Source organism: Stomoxys calcitrans, chromosome 1 (genome assembly GCF_963082655.1).
Source record: "Stomoxys calcitrans chromosome 1, idStoCalc2.1, whole genome shotgun sequence".
In the NCBI taxonomy this organism is placed as follows: domain Eukaryota; kingdom Metazoa; phylum Arthropoda; class Insecta; order Diptera; family Muscidae; genus Stomoxys; species Stomoxys calcitrans.
The window spans coordinates 221,691,988-221,713,902 of record NC_081552.1 but is presented as its reverse complement, the minus strand read 5'-3'; the positions used below and the strand labels follow the sequence as shown (position 1 = coordinate 221,713,902).

General features: G+C 40.2%; 1 protein-coding gene across 2 annotated transcripts in view; it reads right to left on the bottom strand.

Moving 5' to 3' along the window:
* The window catches only part of LOC106084684 (putative mediator of RNA polymerase II transcription subunit 26), a 176,663-nt gene that overhangs the window by 86,297 nt on the left and 68,451 nt on the right, over positions 1-21,915 (bottom strand). The gene's annotated exons all lie outside the window — the stretch shown is intronic.

The following is a 21,915-nucleotide window of genomic DNA, read 5'->3' as shown; positions in this document are numbered from 1 at the left end:
TAATAAATTATAAAGCCTATTCCTACTTCCTGACCATATTCGTAATCTTCTCCCGAGTACCTTTCATTTGAGTCCCATATTGTCATGATCGTCATAAAACCTATTTTGGGGGGGTTTTGGGGCTGGGGCGGCCCCCATGTACTTGGACCCAACTTTTATTATGAAATTCGTACTCTACTATTGAATAGCTTTGTTTTAAATTCCATATTGTCCCGATCGGTCCACTTTTATTTTTGGGTAGTACTTTTGGGGTAAGGGGAGGGTCCGCCCCCCTTCCGATACCAAGAAATTATATAGCCTATGTTTTTCCTTCCAGACCAACCTATACAATCTGTGAAATTTTCAAGGTAAACAAACAAACAAACAAACGCATCTTAATTGTCTTACACAGAAAATAAAATCGCAAAAATTTTCAATTAAAAAATTAATTGAAAATAAAATCGTTTACAATTAAAAAATTAATTCAACTTTTCTTTGCCTGTTAGGGCGGAGATCATTTTAATTTTAGAATTCTCCTGTGTTTCTCTTTCAAGACGAGTTCAATGATCGGTGATTTGTTTTACAATGGAAAAGTTAAGCCAGAGACCACCACCCACACCAACTGCTATGGGACGCGTTAGAATAACTCATCGGTCATATAAGGTGTGAAGGCTTCAAGGGTAGTACGTTGTTCTTATATCGGGCTTATTGCCTTCTTAAGCCTCTAGATATAAGTGGAAGAAAATGTGACTGGGATGTGTTGGATACCGCAGAAGTGATCCCTCGGCTAAACAGAAGAAAGGCGGATTGGGATAAATTTCGGTACAAATTATGCACGTCTATCCCTTCTAGACCAGAAAGGGAAGTGGAAACTACGGAGGATATAGACATAGTGGTCAAACGGATTACGAAGGCCCTGAACGACTCGCTTGTGACAGCATGTCCTAGTGCGAAGCCAAGAGGCAAACAGCGGCCGCAATGGTGTACCCCAGAGTTGGTTGGCCTAAGGAAGGACTGCAGAAAACTCTTCAACAGAACAAAAGCCACAGGAGCACCACATATTGGTTCATATTGTCCATCTTAAATACAAAATGGCACAAGAACATATTTGACAAAATTTTATGTTTTGTGATTCTGTACAAAGAAAATAAAATCGCAAAAAATTTCAATTAACCTTGCTCGACAACCTTGTCTGCTAGCTGTTCCTTTCCCAATGCATGTGTTTGTATGCAGATTTTTGTGTTTATGTTGGCAATGACGCACAGTGGGAGAAAATCGAAAAAAAAAACGATAAAAGCTAAGTTCGGCCGGGCCGAATCTTGGGGACCCACCACCATGGATTCAGCTAAAATATGGGAGCTATATTTGGTTACAGACCGATTTAAACCGAACTTGGTACAGTTGCTGAGAGTCCTAACGGAAGACTATGAGCAAAATTTCAGCCAAATCGGATAAAAATTGAGGCTTCTAATGGGTCAAGAAGCCAAATCGGGAGATCGGTTTATATGGGAGCTATAACTGGTTACATACCAATTTGGACCGAACTTTATACAGTTGCTGAGTGTCATAACAGAACACCACGTGCAAAATTTCAGCCACATCCGACAACAATGGCGGCTTCCAGGGGCTCAAGAACGCAAATCGGGAGATCGGTTTATACGAGCGCTTTATCACAGTTATTGGAAATCATAACAGAACACTACGTGCTCAATTTCAGCCAAATCGGACCAAAATTGAGGCTTCCAGGGGCTCAAGGAGACAAATCGGGAGATCGGTTGATACGGGGGGAGATCGGTTGATATAGACCGATTTAGACCGCACTTGGCACAGTTGCTGAAAATCATAACAGAACACCATGTGCAAAATTTCAGCTAAATAGTATGAAAATTGAGGCTTCCAGGGGCTCAAGACTTCAAATCGGGAGATCGGTTTTATGGGAGCTATATCAGGTTATACACCGATTTGAACAGTTGTTCCAGGGGCTCAAGACTTCAAATCGGGAGATCGGTTTATATGGGAGGCTTCCAGGGACTCAAGACTTCAAATCGGGAGATCGGTTTATATGGGAGCTAAGGAGCAGGCTACATCTACTTAGACATATTAGTCCATTGAAATGCCACAAGACCTATCATTAGCTAGAAATTATGTGAAGACAGCTCTTTTGTTGGTATTTTCATAACCCAACAATTAATCATTAATCCATCAATCATAAATCCCACCTTTCGAATTTTGTCAAGAACAAAACGATCCCATTCTTTTCACAAATTTTAGTTGAAAATTGTGTAATTGATATTATTTTCCATGCCCCTGCTTTCAAATTAGCTGTGTAAACACTAGACACACTCCTTGAAAATTTGCATATTTCTCAAATTTCCAAAACAACAAATAAATTTATCAATTTATCTTTTCTTTAACGATTGATTGACAGCAATATGCCTAATAACCTCCTACAATTGGTGAAAACACTCCCTAATGGCTGTGAGGGGCCATTTAAATATTTGTTAGGGAGAACACAAACACAAACACACACACACACCCACATTCACACTGGTTGCTCGCAACAATTTCTAATATTTACACCCACCATTTAGAAATTTTACGCATATCCTTGTTTATTATCCTCTCATGTGATGGATAGATAGATGATGATTATTGGCTGGTTGGTTGCTTGGTACTAAACAGCTAACAAATATCCATTTGTAATCATAATAATTTTCCAAGTGTGTGACTGTGGCAGTGACTGAGAGTTCAGGGAATTGACTTAAAAATATGTCATCATACTCTTGGAGAATAGGCGACAACCAAAACAACATCACCATTACCATCAACACTCTGACAACCTCAATAATCATGGAAATAAAACAGGATGAAACTAAACTCATTTTGTGCAAACAGCATATTCTTCTAGCTTTGAACTTTGAACCACCCCACTGCTGATTGCCAAGCAGTATAGTGTTGTGTGTATGTGTGCAAATGAATTGAAGGACATTGAGGGAAATGAAGCAAATACTCGTACATGGCTGTCATGTCAACCATATGTGGAGGAATGTCATCTAATCTGCTCCTAACCCCTATATTATACTCTATTTGGTTGACATTAATGTCCAAAAAAATAGCATTCAAGATTTTAGGGAAAATTGGTAATGTAGCTGATTAGAGGGTATATCAAGGTGTAGACGTTGAACACCATACTTAGTCAGACCATTTGTGCATTATTTGTGTACCAATGAAGAATTTCGGCTTCGCATAAACAACGAGCTTAATGAACACGTCGGCATACTTAAGTAACAATGCGGTGGGCAAGTTCGTTTAAGTAAGTAAGTAAGTAAGTAAGTAAGTAAGCAAGTAAGCAAGTAAGCAAGTAAGTAAGTAAGTAAGTAAGTAAGTAAGTAAGTAAGTAAGTAAGTAAGTAAGTAAGTATGTTAGTAAGTATGTTAGTAAGTAGTTTGTGAGTTCTATATCTACTGTCGACTATATGTGTCCAATGATTTAACAGGGTCATGTACCCTTCTTTTTAGATATGTTGACGATGCGGGTTGCTGGCTAACTAAGGGCTAACTGCTCATATATCAATGACTAGAGTCCGATTTAAGTTTCAGCTCAATGATAAGGAACCCCTTGTTTTAGCCGAGTCCCAATGGCGTGCCGCAGTTCGACACCATTTTGGAAAGAAGTTTTTGGCATGGTACCTCACAATTAGGAGAGGAAAGCCACCGCTGAAAAACTTTGTCTGATGTGCCCGCTAGAAGTCAAACCAGGCGTTCAACATCATTGGCGGACATGATAATCCTGCGCTATGGTGGCCTCCAAGTGATTAAGTAAGTAATATTGACGTTAGTAATTTTGACCAAAGTAATATTGACGTAAGTAATATTAATGTAAGTAATTGACATGCGTAACATTGACGTAAGTAATATTGACGTTAGTAACATTGACGTAAGTAATGTTGACTTTAGTAATATTAACGTAAGTTATATTGACGTATGCTATATTGACGTAAGTGATATTGACGTAAGTAATATTGACATGCGTAACATTGACGTTAGTAACATCGACGTAAGTAATATTAATGTAAGTAATTTTGACTTAAGTTACATTAACGTAAGTGAAATCGAACGTAAGAAATGTTGACGTTAGTTATATTGACGTTAGTAATATTGACTTAAATTATATTAACGTAAGTAATATTGTCTTAAATTATATTAACGTAAGTAGCATTGACGTAAGTAATATTGACGTTAGTAACATTGACGTAAGTAATGTTGACTTTAGTAATATTAACGTAAGTTATATTGACGTATGCTATACTGACGTAAGTAAAAGTGATATAAGTAATAATACTGTAAGTAATGTTGACTTTAGCTATATTAACGTAAGTATTTTAATATTGACTCAAGTAATATTGGCGTAAGAAATGTTGATGTAAGTAATATTAACGTAAATAATATTGACGTAAATAAATTTGTCTTAAGTTATATTGACGTAAGAAAACTTGACGTGAGTAATATTAAAAGTAATATTAATGCAACTAATTGTGACTTAAGTTATATAAACGTAAGTAATATTGACGTAAATTATATTGACGAAAGTAATATTGGCGTAAGTAATATTGACGTAAGAAATGATGATGTAAGTAATATTACCGTAATTAATGTTGGCCTAGGTAATATTGACGTTAGCAACATTGACAAAGGTAATATTGACGTAAGTAGTGTTAACGTAAATAATGTGGTCTTAAGTTTTATAAACTAAATAATATTGACCTAAGAAAAGTTGACGTGAGTAATATTTACGTATGTAATATCGATGTAAGTCATATTGACGTGAGTAATATTGACGTACGTAATATTGGCGTTAGTAATATTGACGTAAGAAATATTGATATAACTAATATTAATGTAATTAATATTGCCGTAAGAAATATTGACGTAAATAACATTAACGTAAGTCATATTGACATAAGTAATATTAACGTAAGTCATATTGGCGTAAGTAATATCGCCGTAAGTAATACTGATGTAAATAATGTTGACTTTACTTATATTATAGTAAGTAATATTGACGTAAGGTATGTTGACGTTAGTAATATTAACGTATGTTATATTGACATAAGTAATATTGACGTTAGTAACATTGACGTAAGTAATGTTGGCGATTCCTTTACATTTATTTTAAACTATTATCAACGAATCAGATCAAAATTCGATGACCGTGGCACTATTTCCTATATGGCGACGAAAGCAGTTGACCATAATCGTTCTTTTTTCTATGACAGGGTCATGGAAATCAGGGTCCTCAAAAATGTTTCTGACAATTTTTAGTTAACCCCTTGATGGGTTCTCTTTCATAGTTCGATGTTTTCCATAATTAAAAAAAAATCCTTAACCTGATTGTGTAGCTTTTGTGACACTAAAAGTACCTCATGTTCATTTTCACCCACACTTTTATATTCTTTAGATTGTGCTATATTATATTCTCATCATTTGTTGCTCCTTTGACATCTAACCATTCATAACAACTAAATGTTTTGTCCGTATAGGATATTTTATGACGCTATCCAGAATGCTTACATTCCTACAAACGTATGTTTACAGCATTCACAAAATATAGAAATAAAACCTACCCATCTATCAACTCCATGATTTGGTCTTCACAACTTTTGGGTTATATAAATCAATATGCTTATATCTATAAAAAAATGAACTTTCCTCATTTCTCAATTTTTAGTCAACAAGAAAAGGGACCATTTTTTATCGCTTAGTGTGTGAAACTTTGAGAATTTTCCTTAAAGTTGAAACTTTGTCCTTGTTGGCAAAATTTAAATATTTACCGATTTAATGTGTCATAAACGTCTTAATCCAAGGACGCAAGAAGGTTGCAGGTGGTGGTGTATCAAACACTCCCACATTGACACGCTGTATCTCATCTCATTATGGAGTATTCGTAGCAGCACTCATTTCTATTTGTTTTTGTTTTCTGCTTGTCAATGTAATGGAAGGTTTGTGTCTGTGATTGAAAGCACTTTTTTTTACTGATGTATACAATTCCAATTGTTTGTTACCGGAAATTGTGTGTTCAATAATGAACGGCGGTTGCAGTGTCAAGCACATCATCGTTTTGCTTGAATATCAAATGTCACTTTTTTTTAAAATAATTACAGGCAAGGTTGAAAAAGAGAAATAATTAAATGCAATAAAATAAAAAATACTTGACCTAATGTTAGTGAGAAAAGGAAATTATAGTTCAGGATAAGAAAAAAGAGCCCATATACTTTAAGACATGGACATTTCGTAAAAATAAATGGTGAATTTTGAAACTATGGTCCGTTTTACAAACCAACAACGCTTGCAAATTATTCGATTTTATTATCAAAATGCGTGCTCTGTTAAGAAAGTTTATCGCACTAAAATTGTGTTCGGCGACAAAACTCATTTTGGTTCAAATAGATGCGTAAATAAGCAGAATTGTCCATTTGGAGTGAAGATCAGCTAGAAGCATTGCAAGAGCTACCAATGCATCCAGAAAAAGTAACAGTTTGGTGTGGTTTATGGGCTGGTGGCATCATTGGACCGTACTTCTTCCAAGATGATGTGAATCGTAACGTAACTGTGAATGATGAGCTCTACCGTGAGATGAAATCCAACTTTTTTTTGCCCGTAACGTAACTGTGAATGATGAGCTCTACCGTGAGATGATATCCAACTTTTTTTTGCCCAAAATGCAAGAGCTTGACTTGCATGACATGTGGTTTCAACAAGACGGTGCCACATGCCACACAGCAAGCGTAAGATAGACTTACGGGGCTCAAATGATAGGCATTCAGGAATTACGAATTTGGCATACAAAATCCGATTGAAATATAGGGAGGTCGCACTAACCCTCCGAAAACGCCCCAAATGGGCACATTAACCAATTTTGACTATATGGGTCTCGGTTTGGTTGTTTGTTCCGTACACTCAAAAACGGCAAACCGATTTTCTTAAAATGTTCACAGATTGTGTAGGTTGGTCTGGAAGGAAATATAGGCCAAATAATTTTTTTATATCGGAGCGGATTCTCCACCATACCCCAAAATGAAAAGTTGGCCGATAGGCACAAAAAGGGACTCAAATGAAAGGTATTTGGGAGTAGGATTACGAATATGACATTAAAAATTGTGTTCAGGTCTAGGTGGCGCTTTTTCTCCTAAAATACGTCGAATAGGTTCATTGACCCATTACGACAATATGGGACTCAAATTAAAGGTATTTAAGAGTAGATTAAAGGTATTTGAATCTGATATCCAATTTTAGAGGCAAGTTTTTGGAGGTACGCCCTAAAGCACCTTCTAACCTAAACTTCATTTCCGACTATGGGAATATGGAGCAAAGTCAACGTTATTTAGGAGTAAAGAACGAATTTTACATATATTTTCAGGGCTTAGTACCGGTGGCCGCTCAGGTCCAAAACACCCTCCAAACGGTGCTTATTTATCGACCATGGCAATAAGGGGCTCAATTAGTTAAAGGAATTTGGATTGGAGCACGAATTTGGTATCCATATTTGAGTCGAAATGTCTGAGGTGCCATCCCTCCCCTAAAAAGCAATTCTCATTCCCCCGTATCGTCAAAAACACCAAATCTGGGAGAATGGTAAAGCGATTCCTTCGTATTTTTTTGCACTCTCACAGTCGGCGCAAACAAAACATGGTTTCTATTCTTGGAGTCGGGTGCCTCGGGGGCCGCCCAAAACCCAACAAATGGATATATAGACCAATCACGACAATATAGAGCTCAAACGAAAAGTGCTTGAGAGAAAAACAAGTAAAAAGGCGTTAAGTTCGGCCGGGCCGAACTTTGGATACCCACCACCTCGGCTATATATGTAAACCACCTTTCGTCAAAATCCGGTGCAAAACTCATAACTTATGTCCCATAGCAGAAATATGTGGAGGGGCTTAACTTTACTCTTTGTCCCAAATTTCGGCAACATCGGACAATAAATGCGCTTTTCATGGCCCCAAAACTTAAAACCGAGAGATCGGTCTATATGGCAGCTATATCCAAATCTGGACCGATCAGTGCGATAATGCAGAAGTATGTTAAGGGGCTTAACTTAACTCACTGTCCCAAATTTCGGCGACATCGGACAATAAATGCGTGTTTTATGGGCCTAAGACCCCAAATCGGAGGATCGGTCTATATGGCAGCTATATCTAAATTTGAACCGATCTGAGCCAAATTCACAGGACGTCGGAGGGCCTAAGACAACGCACTGTCCCAAATTTCAGCAAAATCGGATAATAAATGTAGCTTTTATGGGCATATAACCCTAAATCGGAGGATCGGTCTATATGGAAGCTATATCCAAATGTGAACCGATCTGAGCCAAATTGACGGAGGACGTTGTAGGGCCTAACACAACTCACTGTCCCAAATCATAAAAAAAACGGCTAATAAATGTGGCTTTTATGGGCCTAAGACCCTAAATTTGAGGATCGGTCTATATGGCAGCTATATCCAAATCTGAACCGATCTGAGCCATATTAACGTAGGATGTCGAGTGGCCTAACACAACTCACTGTCCCAAATTTCAGCAAAATCGGATAATAAATGTGGCTTTTATGGGCCTAAGACCCCAAATCGGAGGATCGGTCTATATGGCAGCTATATCCAAATCTAGACCGATCTGAGCCAAATTGACGGAGGATATCGAAGGGCCTAACACAACTCACTGTACCAAATTTCAGCAAAATCGGATAATAAATGTGGCTTTTATGGGCCTAAGACCCTAAATCGGCCGATCGGTCTATATGGGGGCTATATCAAGATATAGTCGGATATAGCCCATCTTCGAACTTAACCTGCTTATGGACAAAAAAAGAATCTGTGCAAAGTTTCAGCTCAATATCTCAATTTTTAAAGGCTGTAGCGTGATTTCAACAGACAGACGGACAGACGGACGGACATGTCTGGATCGTCTTAGATTTTTACGCTGATCAAGAATATATATACTTTGTAGGGACTGAAATGGATATTTCGATGTGTTGCAAACGGAATGACAAAATGAATATACCCCCATCCTTCGGTGGTGGGTATAAAAAACCAATTTGATATCCAATTGAAGAGCCGTGTGTTTAGGGAGCCGCCCCACCCAAAAACTACTTCCCTAATCGGACGTATTTACCGACCATGGTAATATATGACTTATATAAAAGCTTTTTCGGGAAAAAGACCATGGGGTCCACCCCACCCTCAAAGATAACCTATTGTATTTACCGTTCATGTCAATATGGGGCTTATAAAAAATTTATTTAAAATTAAGCATGAAGCTTATTTTTACCTTAAGGGCTAAGTGTCTTAGTGGCCACCCCATCCCTGAAATACCCCTAAACAGGAAATATTTACCAACACTGTAATTTAGAACTCAAACGAAAGGCATTTGGGAGTACAGTAAAAATTTAACCAGGAACCAAGCAGGGGTAAACTTCTCACACATCAATGAGTGCTTTACGATTCAAGTTTAAACTCAATGATACGAGACTTTTTTTATAGCCGAGTCCGATCGGCGTGCCGTAATGCGACACCTCTTAGGAAATAATTTTTTACATGACCATGCATGACATGATACCTCGCAAAAGTCGCCAGCATTAAGAGGGGATACCACCGCTTTAAATTATTTCCAATGTTCTCGCCAGGATTCGAACGCAAGCGTTCAGCATCAAAGGCGGACATAGGCTACAGTGGCACCAATTCGATATCCACATTCAGAGCGAAGTGGCCCCAACTTAAAAAGATTTAAGAAAGTTTAAGAAGGCGGAGCGTGCCTGGTTCGGCTAGCAAAGTATATATATCCTTGATCGCCATAACATTTTTAGTCGATCTCGCCATGTCCGTCCGTCTGCCAAAAGCACGCTAACTTTCGAAGGTGTAAAGCTAGGTGCCTAAAATTATGCACAAATACTTCTTATCATTGTAGGTCGGTTGGGATTGTAAATGGGCCATATCGGTCTATGTTTTTAAATAGCTGGCATATAAACCGATCTGGGATCTTGGGATTCTATCCGATCTGGGATCTTGGGATCCTATCTGATTTGGCTGAAACTTGGCATAAGGTGTTTTGTTATGACTTCCAACAACTGTATTAAGTATGGTTCAAATCGATTCATAATCTAATATAGCTGTCATATGAACCGATTTGGAGTATTGACTTCTTGACCCACTAGAGGGCGCAATTCTTATCCAATGTGATTGATATTTGGCATAAGGTGTTTTGTTATGACTTCCAGCAAATAGCTTTATAACCTAATATAGCGCTATATAAACCGGTCTTGGATCTTGACTTCTTGAGCCTTTAGAGGGCGCAATTCCTATCCGATGTGTCTGAAACTTTGCATGAAGTGTTTTGTTATGACTTCCAACAACTGTTCTAAGAGTGGTTCAAATCGGTTCTTAGGTCCATATAAACCCATCTTGGATCTTGAATTTTTGAGCCACTAGAGGGCGCAATTCTCATCCGATTTCGCTCAAACTTTGCATGAATTGTTTTGTTATGACTTCTAACAACTGTATTAAGTGTGGTTCTAATCGGTATATAACCTGATATAGCTGCCATATAAACCGATCTTGGTTCTATATTTCTTGAGCCACTAGAGGTCATCCGATTTGGCTGAAACTTTGCATGAGTTGTGTTGTTATGACTTCTAATAACTGTATTATGTATTGTTTAAATCGGTCCATAACCTGATATAGCTGGCATATGAACCGATCTTGGATTTTGACTTCTTGAGCCTCTAGAGGGCGCAGTTCCTATTCGATTTGGCCGAAATTTGGCAAAAAATGTTTTGTTATGACTTCCAACAACTGTGCTTAGAATGGTTCAAATCGGTTTATAACCTGATATATCTGCACCATAAACCGATCTTGGATCTTGACTTCTTGAGCCACTAGAGGGCGCAATTCTAATCCAATTTGGCTGAAACTTTGCATGAATTGTTTTGTTATGACTTTTAACAACAATATTAAGTGTGGTTCAAATCGGTATATAACCTGATATAGCTGCCATATACACCGATCTTGGATCTTGACTTCTTGAGCCACTAGAGGGCGCAATTCTTATCCGATTTGGCTGAAACTTTGCATGAAGTGTTTTGTTATGACTTCCAACAACTGTGCTAAGTATGGTTCAAATCGGTCTTTAACCTGATATAGCTGCATTATAAACCGATCTGGGATCTTGACTTCTTAAGCCACTAGAGGGCGCAATTCTTATTCGATTTTGCTGACATTTTGTACAGCGGCTTCTCTCATGACCTTCAACATACGTTTCTAATATGGTCTGAATCAATCTATAGTCTGATACAGCTCCCATATAAACCGACTTCCCGATTATGCTTCTTGACCCCCTACAAGAATGGACTGAAATATTACCCATTGACTTCTACTATGGTTTTGAACATATAATTCATTTATTGTCCTAATCGGACTATAACTTGATATAGCTCCAATGGCATAACAATTCTTATCCATTATTCTTTGTTTGCCTAAAAACAGATACCGCGCAAAGAACTTAAGAAATGCGATCCATGGTGGAGGGTATATAAGATTCGGCCCGTCCGAACTTAGCACGCATTTACATGTTTTCGACTATTTTAATAATTTATTTTACAATTCCTTTCCAGTTCTTTGAATAAAATATGATTAACTACCTTTGTTAATTAAAAAAAAACATTAAAATCAAATGCAACAAATACTCTAAATACCGGCGAACAATGGTAAGGAATGCTGGGCTTTGTTTGTTAAAGAATTCTTTCATGTATGACATTGGCAACGAGAAAAAATCGCATTGTTTGATGATTTTTTGTGTTTTCATTTTCTCTTGGGGTGTTTATACTGTACAACGGCGACGATGCTTCGATTCATTCTTCCCAAAAGGTGGCCGAGTGGGGGTGCTTGAATGTGTATGTGTATGGTTGTGTGTGGACATGACGACGATGTATACAAAAGAATTTCCGCATTTTCCGCTTTTTTGACGACGTTGTTGTATAACAAACAACAACGAAAAGTGTCATACAAAAAATTACAAAGGAACAACATTTTAATGGCAAAATCTCTTTTTAATCTCTGAACATTCTCTGACCATTGGTAGAAGTTGTCTAACGCTAAAAGTCTGCAAACTCTTTCAAAAGTTAGGAGAACACTTGCAGGCTGTATAGATCGGCTAATGACGCATTTAGTTAACATTTCACAGAGAAATAATTGCCGAGTGAAGAGTCATATGAGCATAGATTTCAAGCATGACCAAGAGCAAGCAAAATAAAAAGAATATGCGCAGAAATGATTTTGTTAGAGAAACGCAAAAACGTTTCAAAGACCCGGCCCCACAACAAACAAAAACGCCATGTCTTTTACCCCACCCATTCCTCTTCCCATTGCAACACCAAAGGCTAAGTGTTATACATGCGGCAGTTATATCGTAAACTATAACAAACTGTTCTACCTCCGGCATAGAACTGTTGGTGAGTACTATACTGAGGAAATTCCTTAAAAGTTCAGACAGTGTCAAACGGCAGTCTTGGATACCCCCATAACGTTTAGCAGAGAAGAGATGTAGTTATGGTCAAAGTCTCTTGAAGCAGATAACATACTCGTACTAGACGGAGAAATGAGGAACAATAGGATAACGATGACAATGGACAGAGAAACATTCTTCGTTGTTTACGATTTACCAACAACACTTCCTTCCGCATAGATGTAAAAGACAGGAGACGGAAACATTCACTCATTCCTCTAATAAACGAAAAAAAGGGTTGCCCGGAGGTTTGAATAAAGAAATTGGGCGAAAAACAGATTTTAAACAGCATACATTTAAGAACATATTAAACACGAATTAGAAAAGTTATACCCTCTCCTTGTAAAAGTATGTAAACGTAGGAAAAAATTTACTAAAAAAAAAATAGTAAAACAAGTTAAAGAAAATTGTGGCTTCCAGGGGCTCAAGAAGTCGAAACGGTAGATCCATTTATATGGGAGCTATATTAGGTTATATACCGATTCCGAACGTACTTGGCACAGCTATTGGAAGTCATAACAGAACACCACAATCAAAATTTCATCCAAATTGGAAAAAATTCCGGCTTGTATAGACTCAAGAAGTCAAATCGGGAGATCGGTTTATATGGCAGCTATATCCGATTATAGACAGATTTCAACCGTATTTGGCGCAGTTGTTGGAAATCAAAAGAGAACATTATATGCAAATTTTTAGCCAAATCGGACGAAATTTGTGGCTTCCAGGGGCTCAAGAAGTCAAATCGGGAGATCGGTTTATATGGGAGCTATATCAGGGTATAGACAGACTTGGGCCGCATTTGACGCTGTTGTTGGAAGTCATAACAGAACACCACATGCCAAATTTCAGCCAAATCGGACGAAATTTGTGGCTTCCAGGGGCTCAAGAAGTCAAATCGGGAGATTGGTTTATATGGCAGCTATATCCGATTATAGACAGATTTCAACCGTATTTGGCGCAGTTGTTGGAAATCAAAAGAGAACATTATATGCAAATTTTTAGCCAAATCGGACGAAATTTGTGGCTTCCAGGGACTCAAGAAGTCCAATCGGGAGATCGGTTTATATGGGAGCTATATCAGGGTATAGACAGACTTCTGCCGCATTTGAAGCTGTTGTTGGAAGTCATAGCAGAACACCACATGCCAAATTTCAGCCAAATCGGACGAAGTTTGTGGCTTTCAGGGGCTCAAGAAGTCAAATCGGTAGATCGGTTTATATGGGAGCTATATCGACTTATATACCGATTTGGTAGACAATAGCTTGCCTAAACCGGTGCCTAAGTTATATTGCTCCAAGTGTTCCAGCCACAAATTCTGCTTATGTTATAGCCAGGTTCAGCTAGCTCATTCTGTGGTTAGTGGGGTCCATACAACGAATTCCATCACGCTCGTCTGCGAATACCACTGCCTGCGCCGCGAAATTGGGTCACATTGGGGTATTCGACCGGCTGGTATAAAGCGAGCGGCTACTGCGTTAATGATGTCTCGGAATTCCCTCTCGGCAACTAGCACATCCAAAGCGGGTGTCAGTTCACGTTCGTCGCAATTGGTATACTCTCTACAGCCAGCTCAATCGGTCTTCTTCTGATTGATAAACGTCCGGCGTTCAGAGGTTATAAAGTCGGGTGGTCGGTCAATGGTGAGAATTATGGGGAGGTGGTCTGATTCCAAAGAGATGACGGCTTGCCAGAATACATCACTCAGGAGATCAGGGGATGCAATGGAAATGTCTGGCGAGCTGCTGCACCTCCTAGTAATCCTAGTGGGGGCATCCTCATTCACCGTGCAAAACGTAGAGCCTTCAACCTGCTCTGCCAAAGCTATGCCCCGCTGGTCGTTACCTAGGGGAGAATACCGTGAAATATGATGCGCATTAAAGTCCCCTAGAATCAGACGATTATGGCCTGGCCATTAATTGGGACAAAACTACCAACCGGCAGATATGTACACGTTGTATAGCTCTATCTCGGCAATACCGAACCTGACTGCCATCCCCATGCACTCTATGTAGGGATCACTAGCGCCAGGCGCAGACGAGATAGGTCTACATTACACCGAATTGTGTATCACGAGGGCCCCCTACTCCATTCCTTGAGGGATCCTTACGTAGCTCATTGTATTCGTGACAACTGTGCAAGCTGCAGGTGTTGGTCAGCTTTGTCCTCTGGATCGCTGCGACCAATATGCTCTTCCGACTCATTAAATCCACCATCTCATCGATCTTGCCTCGACGACCGTTGCAGTTCAGTTGCAAAAATGATACACTTCCCGGCACTAGCCAGGCAATATTGAAGCTACGATGTTGCTGTTGCGTATATTGCCACACGGGAGAGGTCGGGGGGACACATAGTCCGACGACGACGCCTGTGACCCACTGCGGGCTATGTTCCGAAGCACCTTGCATCAGTATGACTATGCTCCCGTAGTGATGTGAGGGCAGAGCAGGATTGGAAATGTACCCACTCCATGCACCGGTTACACCTCACCGACACTGACCGATGATGGAGGCGGTTCTGGCAAATCGAACAGAACCAGGGTCCGGGATTCTTTTCAATCACGGCACGATCCAGAAGCTTGTGGAGAAAGCAGTGCGGGATGTGCCTCTCCCATGACGAAAAAAGGCGAACACGTACACTGAGACGGCAGCACTTCCATCCATCGGGTCAATCCGGTGCGTACAACCGGCTGCCATGGGATTGCTGAAACTTTAGTAGACCATATGAGTGTGAGAGCAGAGACAACGGAGACTTGTTGAGGCTTTTGATGAAAACGCATTTTTTGCAGGATACGATGGGACTCCGGAGACACCAAAATCTTGGTTCCTGCGTTACTACAGAAGGAGCGTGAATATCTGGCGACTATTTTCACAGTCTGCCTAGGACTTGTATATACTCAGAAAGCCTGGCAGGAGGCAAGAGTGTTATTTATATCCAAGCTCGACAAGGCAAGTTATGCGAGACCAAGGGCCAGCAGACGGAGGCCACCGTGGCGCAGATGTTAGCATGTCCGCCTATGACGTCGAGTGTCTGCGTTCAAATCCTGGCACGAACATAGAAAATTTTTCAGCGGTGGTTAATTCAACGGCTACATTTGTAAGTGTTGTCGCTATGAGGCACGCCGTTCGGACTCGGCATAAAAAAGAAGGCCCCTTATCATTGAGCTTAGCATTAATAGGACTGCACTCATTGATATGAGAGAAGTATCCCTTGTTCCTTAATGGAATGTTCATGAGAAATTTAGTATTAGTAAAGACCTGCTTTATACTCAAAACCATGAAACGCATTATAGATACAATGATAAATAGTAGGACATCCAGCGAACTGCTCATATACAAACAGCATGCCTATGTCAAGGGAAGGTCGATGGAGACTGCCATGCACGAGTTTGTGCATAAAATAGAAGAATCCTTCGATGCCAAGACATACAAACTGGCGGTATGCATTGAAATCGAGGGGGCTTTTAACACTGTGCGGCTATCCCGGCAGGGGATACCTGTGAGTAGCACACAGGCTGGAACATTGATGTCCGATTTGTGTGGTGTTCATTGCTGTAAGGAGAAGCTTAGCTGCGAGATAGCGGGCGCGTCCACAGGTTACGGATAGTGGAATGCTCCATACAGTGTAGCTGCAACATCAATCGCGGACAATCAGCGGTATCGAGCGGAGAGTCCCAGTGAGAGGCCGGACGCCACTGGCTCTTACACAAATACTGAGTTCCTATGATGTTCGATATGACAAGGCGAGATATTGGCGCCTTTAAATAACCAATGGCCACCCTGTTCCCGCGGTTCCCGATCGGTCCTTTGGACCGTAACGAGCTTGTTCATATACAAGAGCTTGAAAATGTGGCTACAACAACAACAACAACTGTGCGGACTAACACATTTATCCAGTAATTAGACCAGTGCCAGGTGGACTGGGTCCTTAGAGTATGGATAAAACTTTTGCTAAAGAACAGGTGGATAAATTCTGGGTCCCATGACATAAATATAAAAGAGAAAGTATCACAAGGCACGCCACAGGGGGACATTTTATCTCCAGTCCTATGGGTGACCACCATTAATGATCTATTACGGATGTTGACTGAGGAGGGGTTTGAAGCAGTCTGCTATGCAGACGATGTTATATTACTTCTAAGGGGTAAGGATCCGAACGATCTATGGCAAAGGGCCGAAAGGGTCTTATATATGGCATATGACTGGGAAATCTCAATGTTAACCCAGAGAAGACTGAAATATGTCTGTTCACGAGGAAGACGAAGGTGGGACAATTTAACGCACCACGTTTCGTCAATAAGACAATTTCGATATCTGACAAGGTCAAATACTTTGGTGTGATCTTGGACAGGAAACTGAATTCGTAGTGTCACATTCAGGAGCGTACTGAGAAGGCTAACAGATGTTGGGCACTATTCGAAATGGGGCCTGAATCCGAGGATAGTCTACTGGCTCTACAGGAGCGTGATAAGACCAATACTTACTTACGCCTCAGTAGTTTGGTGGACTGCAATGGAGAAAAAGTGCAACATAAGGACCATACAACAAGTTCAGAGAACATGTTGTCTTTGCATATGTGGAGCGATGAGGACCACGCTAACTAGGGTACCGGAGACTATTCTAGATATTCGACAGAGAAGAGGTTTCCGATCGGATACCTGAGATGAACCTTGAATTCGAGTGCAAGGCATTGCTGCCATGTGCCGCTGGTCTTCGATTGACGGAACCCTAGTATTGCCATCTGGGAGATCATGTTACACGGATGGATCAAAGCTAGAGGTCAGACTGGGCCTGGGGTCTACATTGAGAACCCAGGGACTGAGATCTGTTTAAGACTGCCTAACCGGAGATCTGGGCGATCGCGGAATGCATGGGTGGTGTGGTGCTAACGCGAGGAAGTCGAGTGTGAACATCTTTACCGACATTAAACTGGCCATATAACAACCAGGACGGTAAGGTCACGATCAGTTTTGCAGTGTAAGAAGGAGATTAACGCCTTCTCTGAGTATGTCAAAATCCGCATCGTTTGGGTGCCGGCCCATAACGGCCTGAGGGGGAATGAAAGGGCAGACAATTTGGCAGTCCAGAGGACTGCCGTCAATAAACTTGGTAAACCCGAAGGTCGACGAAGTCCGAGTTAAGGGAGTGGGCGACGAATGCGCATGCAACCCTGTGGAACAGCGAAACGGCCGCTGTCGAAAATCCTAAGGGGGGATCCAGATTGTGATAAGACGAAACTATTATTGCAAAGAAGTAAGAAGGAGGTCACTTTAGCTATTGGTATCATGACAGGACACATGGGACTACGAGCTCACTTATGTAAAATCGGTGCGGCAAGTAATAGCATGTGTAGAGCATTCGGGGAAGATGATGAGACGTTGAAGCATTAACTTTGTCATTGCCCGGCTTTCGCGTCTAACATATACCAGCACTTAGGTGGGGACACTATACCAGATATGAACCAATTTAGGGGAGTGGCATGGAAAATAATTAAGGATTTTATAAGTAGCACGGAATTCCTAACTTAAAATTTTCTTCGTGGAGGTTAGTTTTTAGAGCGCACAACAATCCCATTACTGGCTTCGGTGTATATCCAGAGTGGCATGGGGCGGATTAATATTCAACCTAACCTCACCTAAAAAAGTTAATCGCGCTTCTTCCAATAAACGACGAAGCTCATTTTTGGCTCAATGCGTACGTAAATATACGGAATTGTCGATATTGGAGTGAAAATCTTTCAGAAACATTGCAAGAGCTACCAATGCATCCAGATAAAATCATAGTTTCGCGGGGTTTATGGGCTGGTGGCATCATTGGACCGTACTTCTTCAAAAATGACGCGAATCGTAACGTAACTGTAAATGGTGAGGTATCCATTTTTTTTAACCAAAATGCAAGATCTTGACTTGCATGACATGTGGCTTCAACAAGACGGTGCCATATGCCACACAGCAAGCGTATTATTAGACTTATTGGACTTATTGAGAGGCGAGTTTGGTAAACATTTTATTTTACGTTCGGGACCGGTCAATTGGCCTCCTAGATCGTGCGGTTTAACGCCTTTCGACTATTTTTTGTGGGGCTATGTTAAAGCTCATGTCTATATAGACCAGCCCGCTTCAATTGACGCATTGGAGGACAACATTGAAGCAATTGTACGTAAGATACCGGCCGAAATGTTGGAAAGAGTATGCCAACATTGGACTAAGCGGATGGAACAGTTGAAGCGCTGTCACAGGCAACATTTGCATGAAATAATCATCAAACATTAAATTATATGAACTATCGATTTAAATAAAGATTTCATGAATTTTTTGGAAAACTTTCGTATAGCTCTTAAAAAATCACCCTTTACTTTAAGCCAATAATAAAATTTTTGAATTATCTCAAATGGTTTGGGGTTTTTTTTTATTAATTTCTTTAATGTTATTTTTGTTATTATTTTATAATAAATAAAAAAACACTAACTATAAAACATGAAACTTGGCATCCTTGGTCTCAAGCCCAAAAGGAGAGCGACTGTTATGTGAGTCAATTTTTTTTAACTATATTCGTATGTTTGTGTGACTATGTGAGCAATAGTTTGTGTATAGTAATGACCTCGAAATACAAATTTTTTTCCGCCGATGGCACACATTTTCAAGATTGTAAATTTTTTTCCCAGCTAAAATTTTCTCTGTTTGCCGCCGTCTATCAGTGTGGACAATTATGTTATCGGATTTTCGTATGTCATCCAATAGCCAAAAAAAGTCTCTGTTGTGCTCCACATTTTAGTGGAAATCAATCGATAGATGTAAATAATTCGTTGTCAATGTAGTTGACAATCTGCTATGGCATGTCAACTTGTGTGCAAGCATCTGTTCGAAATGCCCCCAATTGCGGCCACCCCCTTCCACATACATATATGGATAGTGTGTAACACAGTGGTCCATGAAAACAAAAACAAAATTATGATTCATAATTTACATGAAAGCCAAGGGAATGGAAGATTATTTTTAAATAATAAAGAGAGCAACAGAAAAAAAAAAAGATTTTACTAGTAGAAAATCTGGCAAAAATTATATGGGAACTGTTTACATCTCGTCTATTCCGCAGAAAGAAAAAGGAAATGGAAAGACGTGAGTGTGAGCGAAATGAGATGTACAGGAGTCAGAATGAAGTCTGGAAATTCTACCAAAGAATTAAACATTAAAACGATGGCTTTGGTGCAGGCACATACTCCTGCAGAGAAAAAGAAGGAAATCTGGTAACGGATAGCAAAGATAGCATGCTGAGGATATGGAAGAAACATTTAACCCAACTGCTAGTGTTCGACGTTGGCGGCGAAGAGGATACTGCAGAACCAATCCCTAATGATGGCATAGAATATTTACCTTCTAGTCAGAATGAGGTCCAAATAGCAGTGCCACGACTGAAGAACAACAAGGCAGCAGGAGCCGACGGGTTATGCGAACTTTTTAAAACCGGAGGCCACACGCTGATAAGGCGTATGCAATTGTTTGCGCAATCTGGCTTGAAGAACACATACCTGATGATTGGAACCTCAGCATACTATGTCCCGTACACAAGGAAGGAGACAAGTCTCCACCCCATCGCATACAAGATACTCTAGAGCGTACTGTGTGAAAGATAAGGCGTATGCATCAGCTTGTCTGCGCAATCTGGCTAAAAGAACGAATACCCGAACGGAACCACAGCATACTCTATCGCGTACACAAGAAAGGAGACAAGAAGGAATATGCCAAATACAGAAGAATAAGTCTCCTTCCCATCGCATACAAGATACTCTCGAGCGTACTGTATGAAAGATTAAAACCTAAAGTCAATGAGATAATTGGGCCCTATCAATGCGGCATTAGATCTAGTTAATCCACCCACCTTAACACTGCGCCAAATCCTGGAAAAAATAAACCGAAGGGCAAATCAACACCTACTATCTCTTTGTTGACTACAAAGCCGCTTTCGATACCCCTTTACGTTCCAAAGAATTTCAATGCTGCTTTAGACCTGATAAATTCACCCTAGACCAGATATTCACACTGCGCCAAATCTTGGAAAAAAAACCGAGAAGGACAAATCCACACCTGCCATCTCTTTGTTGACTACAAAGCCGATTTCGATACGTTTACGTTCAATCTCAGACATGGTCCTGAAAACTTAGCTTACATGTCGCTAGAAACATATCTACAGATTCCAGTATCCCTGGAATGTGTAGAGTCCTTCCTAGTCTCGCCATCTCGTCTGCTTTACAATTCCCTGGGATATCTCTTTGGCCCGGCACCCAGAACAGGTGAATTTTGAACTGTTTAGCCATCTCGTTAAGAGATCTGCGACAGTCGAGGGCGGTTTTCGTGTTCAGAAATACGTTCTCCAGGGATTTAATGGCTGTCTGAGAAGATATTTATGCCAATTGTCGTTATTTTCGTAATCTAATGCCGAAAACTCTCATTTGAGTGCCATATTGACATGAACGTCCAATATGTCTGTTTAGGTGAGTTATGGGTTTGGGCCGGCCCGTTGGTGTATTTTGTTCTTCAATACCTTTCATTTGATATAGTTCCGATCGGTCCACTTTTGTTTTCGGTGGTGTTCTTGGGGCAGACTGTGCCCCTTTCCGATATCGAAAAATTATATTTAGTCTACGTTTCCTTCCACACCAACCCACACAATCTGTGAAAATTTTGAGAAAATCGATTCTACCGTAACCAACACGTCCCCTATATATGCGGGGGATTGCGTTGGCAATTAGGAAAGTTAATGGTTGGAGGGGGGAAGTAGTGTTTATTGATATTCGTCTTAAATTACTGAACGTCAATGTCGATAGTAAAGACATCAGCCGGAAATCGATTCCACATACGAATGGTTCGGACGAAAAATTAATGAAAAATGGTTCGTTCGACTGGCCAATCAATTTCAACCGGGTGTGAGTTCGTGGCAAGTCTTGTATTCCTGGTGAACATCCTAATTTCCGGGATAAGAATACGAATATTCCCGGAACACACGCCATGAAAGTAACGATAGAGCAATACAACGCTACCCACATTACGACGATGTTCAATTACAAACGGGCGTGAGTTCGTGGCAAGTCTTGTGTTCCTGGTGAACATCCTAATGTCAGAGATAAGAAGACAAATATTCCCGGAACACACGCCATGAAAGTAACGATAGAGCAATACAACGCTACCCACATTACGACGATGTTCAAGAGAAGCAATAGATGTGGATACTCTAATATCCCCAATCAACACCATCGCTCTCCATTGAACCCGTTCAAGTATCTCCAATATGAGAGCTCCATATATGAGAGTTATATTCCATTCTCTCGATGTAGGAAGTATAGATATGGAGACGATCAGAAGAGGCGAAATACTTTCCGCACCGCTTAAGAAAG